Below are 5,369 nucleotides of genomic sequence, written 5' to 3' on the forward strand. Positions count from 1 at the left end.
GGATTAAAGATGTGTGCCGCTGCCACCGCCACCACCACCCAGCTAAGACTCTTCTCTTAAAAACTCAGTTTGAATGAACACCTGTAGTTTAAGCATGTGGGATACTGAGGCAAGACAGTCACTACAAGTTTGAGGCCATCCTGGGCTACACAGTGTTCCAGCCTCTTCCATTCCATACATATGACAATGCCACCTAATATATAATCCACATGAAAATTTGCTCACTTGTTTTAATAATGCATGGTTTTCCTAGTATAATATTCAGTAATTGAACTGCATATCCTTTAGAAGGCCTCTTGTATTGTGTCCGAGGCTGGATCATATAATGGTTTCCTTGTGGGCCTGGCGAGGTCTGTCATGTTTGTGAAGAAAGAGGTAGCAGTGTGCACTCCTGTCACACCTATCAGGTGCTGCCACTTTCCCTGGTACCAGCTTTGACCTCTTGTTTCAGGTGACATCAGCTATCTGCCCACCACAAGTGTAATTTATTCACTAAGTAAGTGATAGTTTAAAATCCCATGCCGGCCAGCGAGACGGCTCAGTGAGGGAAGGCGGTGGAAAGGTCAGAACAGAAAGGCTGCTACTTAGAGAAGCAGCAGCTAAAGGAAGCAAAAAATCTGGGGGGGGCACTGGGGGTGGGACAGGCTTGGCGCCATGATCAGGGTGCTATTCATCCGTACACCTCGACTTGTGCACTTTCCGTAGACAGAGTACATTTCAGTAGAACATTAAAAAGCCAGTTGAGGGTTCTGGAGAGATGGCTCAGTGGTCAAGAGCACTGACTACTCTTCTAGAGGACGGGAGTTCAATTTCCAGCAGCCGCATGGCAGCTCACCCCTCTGTAATTCCAGTTCTAGGAGATTCAATGCTCTTTTCTGGCCTTCAAGGACACCAGGCATACAAATGGTGTACAAACATATATGTAGGCATACACATTGATTTTATAAAACAGAGATAAGTCTCAAAAAAGTAAAACTATCCAGTCTACCACAGGCCACTCTTTATATGGGTATTACCATTTGCTTGTTGCATGTGCAAAACTGTCCTCCCTTTATACAGAGTGTGAATAGAAGGAAACCCCCTTCCAGTGTCTTCCATTCTTAAGTGGATACAACAAGCCGAACACAAACGTGGCAGGTGGATACTGGGTGAGAGTTTTGAATGATTTTCCTCATTTCCAAGCCAAACAAGAGAAAAAACCTGTTAAAGCAATGTGTGCCTTAGTAGATTTCCGGCTTGTTGGCAACTTTTCCAGTTTATCCACCCTCCTCCCTTGAAAAAAACCCAAATGTATGTGGCTATTGACTTCTTGGGAAAAACCTCAACTTCCTTTTAGTTTCCTGAAAGTAAACAGATGACAGATGCATAGCAGATTACCATTTATGAAATGTTGGAAAGTGATAGTGATGATGACTAATTCATAGAGCTAGACCATAAAACTCTGAATGGACAGACATCAAAGCATCCTGCAGGGAAACCTTAATAAGATGCATTTAGAAACAAAGGCCAAAATGGGAATTCCCCCATCAGGAGCTCAGGCTACTCAGACTCCAAGTATGACTTCAGCTCCATTTCTTTACTGTGGACTAAGAGCAAGATGCCAACGAAGTGAAGAATGGTGACGGTGGAGAGAAGACTTGCAGGGCCAATAACGAGATGCCTCCAGCTTGTGGGCATCGTTTGAAGAACATATAGGATGAACCCAGTGTGTGACAGGGAAGCTGAGGTACCAGACTTCATCCTTATCAAATTCCATCAAGTTTACATGGAGTGTCCGTTCAGGCAACCTGCATATAACATAGATGAAATAGAATAATTGCTTAGGGCAAGGTGAAGATCCAGGATAAATAGGGGTTTGGTTAGGGGTTTTCTTGCTGTGTTAAAACACTATGATCAAAAGCAACTGGGGGAAGAAAGGGTTTATTTTGCTTACACTTCCTCATCACAGCCCATCATCAAAAGAAGCCAGGGCAGGAACCTGGAGGCAGGAACTGAAGCTGAGGCTATGAAGGAATGCTGCTTATTGGCTTGGTCAGCCTGCCCCCCCCCGCCCTCCCCCCAGCCCACATATATCACCTAGGACCACAGCTCAAGGTGGCACAGCCCATAGTAACTTGGTCCCTTCCACATCAATCATCAATCAAGAAAAAAGAAAATGAACCACGGGCTTCTGTAGTCCAGAGAGGGCATTCCTCCCCCACCCCCATTGAGGCTCTCTCTCTCAAAATGACTCTAGCTGGTTGGTCAAGATGACATAAAACTAGCCAGTACAGTGGGTTGGGGACTGATGACTTCTTGGGTTGAGCTCTTTACTGGGGGTGGAAGGATAAAGACATTCTAAAACTTACTACAGTTGCACAACTCTAATTATGTTAAACTCATGGGTTGTATGCTTTTTACCAGTAAACTGTGTGGTGTTGAAGTTTTTCTGTTGCTATAGGCTTTGTCCATCAGTATCAACTTCTATCTGTCCTACGATAGACTATTACTTTAAGGTGTGTTAACTTTTGTTTATGCTGCATTTGTTTAACTCTATGAAGCTGTGTGCCTATCTAAAACACTTGGTGGTCCTGATACAGAGCTGAAGGGCCAATAGTGAGGTAGGAGCAAAGATGGGTCGGGCTATCCTTGCAGAAAGGATAAACAGAAGGAGAAATGAGAAAGAAGCAATGAGGGAACAAGGAGAGGACACCAGGGGCCAGCCACCCAGTCACCCAGCCACCCAACCGCCCAGCCACCCAGCCGCCCAGCCATCCAACCACCCAGCACCCAGCCACCCAACCACCCAGCTACCCAACCACCCAGTCACCCAGCCGCCCAACCACCCAGTCACCCAGCCGCCCAACCACCCAGTCACCCAGCCGCCCAACCACCCAGTCACCCAGCCGCCCAACCACCCAGCCGCCCAACCACCCAGCCACCCAGCCACCCAGCCGCCCAGCCATCCAACCACCCAGCCACCCAGCCACCCAACCACCCAGCTACCCAACCACCCAGCCGCCCAACCACCCAGCCGCCCAACCACCCAGCCACCCAGCCGCCCAACCACCCAGCTACCCAACCACCCAGCCACCCAACCACCCAGCTACCCAACCACCCAGCAACCCAACCACCCAGCCAACCATGGAGTAAGAGTGAAAGTAAGGTATACAGAAATAGATAAAAGTCCAGAGGAGAAAGGTAGACTGGACAATTCAAGAGAAGCAGGCAAGAAACAAGCCAAGCTAAGGCCGGGCATTCAGAATTTAGAATAAGCCTCTGTGTGTGACTTATTTGGGAGCTGGGTGTCGGGCCCCCCAAAAAGAGTAAAAAAAAGTCAAGAGCAAAGATAAATCATCCTGCAACACTGTCCTTCAGCAGATGGCCAGGGTTTGCATGTTCTGACTCTTGTTTCTGTTCTAAACAACCAGGTGTGGTGGCTCATGCATGTAATCCCAGCACTCAGGAGGTTGAGACAGAATTGTCAAGATTTGAGGCCAGCCAGGCTCTGCATGGTGAGCTATAAGCCTGAACTATAGAGTAAGACTGTCAAGAGGCAAGTTCCACCCAGGAGATGGATACCGTCTTTGGTTTGGGTTTAAGTCTACTTGAGTTTTGGGAGGAATTAATTCACTTTTACCCATTACTGTTTTGAGATGGGGTCATGTTCAGCTACCCAGAATTGATCACCCTCCTGCCTCAGCCTCTTGAGTGCTGGGATTACACGTATATACAGTTTTCACTTATTTCTGGGTAGCTGAGATGCCTGGAGCCTCTAATCCTGCCTCCTTGAGTAGACTCCAAGAGTGACCTATGCCCAGGTCTTCACTATTTAAAAGCAGACTACAATGCAGTTCATTGTTCACTTGACCTGAGTTTTCACACCCAGAATCCCTTTAGAACTTCAAGGTTCCAATCGATCTGGCTATAGCTAACTTCCAGACTAGCGCTCGCTCCTTTTACAGGGCTTCCCAACTTTGGTTTCTTTGTTGTTGTTTTTTGTTTTTTATACCCTAACTGCAGGTTCCCCTCTACTCCTCCTCCTGTTTCTCTTCAGGAAAGGGCAGGCCTCCCAGGGATCGGCTAGCCATGGTATATCAAGTGAGACTAGGCACCTCTTCTTCTAAGGCTGGATGAGGCAACCCAGGAGGAGGAGGGTCCCAAAAGCAGGTAACAGAGCCCCTGCTCTGTTAGAGAGCCCCACAAGACCACCAAGATACACACCTGCAACATATGTGCAGACGGTCAGTCCCATGCAGGCTCCCTGGCTGTCGGTTCAGTCTGTGAGCTCCCGTGAGCCTGTTAGTTGATTCTGGACACCACTGGCTTCTACAACTCTTCCTCTCCCAACTTTGGTTTCTTTATGGATTGTTTTCCTGCTATAAGGTAGCTGATGGGTAAATATTTGCTAAATGTAGTTTCTTACTGGGTGTGGTGCCTCACACCTGTAAGCCCAGCTCTTAGGAGCCTGAGGTGAGGGTTGCCTAAGTGCGAGGTATGTTCTGGTCACCTGACAGGGGCATTGAGGGAATGAAGAAATGACAGGTATACAGACACACAGAAAAACTGGAGTCAGGTGGATGGAGAAACCATAGCACCCTCAAAGCTCATCCTGTCTGATGTATAGAGTTGAACAGAGAGGCAGGGTTATTACATACAGTTGAATGAGGAGGCAGGGTTTATGGTATAAGGCTGGGACAAGGAGACAGGTTTAGCTAGACTCTGTAAGGGGGCAGCTTCTGGACTGTAAACTGTTCACAGGGAGAAAGCTACTGTGGACAGTTTTTACATCACTGTCAATATCTACACATAGATCAGAACGAAAGCCTCTGCCATTTCCCTTTGTGGTGAGGCCCAGGGGTTGGCAAAAGGCTTTGAGGTCCTTGACATGGCTGTGCCCACTGCACAGCACATTCACTCAGGACTCCACTCACTCGGGCTTTCTCTGCTTTGTAGAGGTGACCCTGAGTGGTGGGTTGAATGGCTCCCATAGGCTCATATATATGAATGGTTGGTCCCCAGAACGGTTTGGAAAGGATTAGGTGTGGCCTTGATGGAGGAGGCGTGTCACTGAGGGTGGGATTTGAGGTTTATATAGCCCATTTCATTCCCAGTCAGCTCTCTCTGCCTGTGAACCATACCCATGTGTGTGTGCGCCCATCAAGGCCAGAAGAGGTCCTCGGATCCCCTGAAACTGCAGCTACAGATGGTTGTGAGCTGCCATGTGGGTGCTAGAAACCAAACCTGGGTCCTCAGGAAGAACAGCCAGTGCTCAGAACTGCTGAGCCATCTCTCTAGACTCTCTCCTACTCACATTTTGGCAAATTACAATTATAACATGAAATGTATGAATGGAAGCAGCTCACCTATTTAAGCCAATACAAATATCA

The sequence above is a fragment of the Phodopus roborovskii genome, unplaced genomic scaffold (genome assembly GCF_943737965.1).
Source record: "Phodopus roborovskii unplaced genomic scaffold, PHOROB, whole genome shotgun sequence".
NCBI lineage: Eukaryota > Metazoa > Chordata > Mammalia > Rodentia > Cricetidae > Phodopus > Phodopus roborovskii.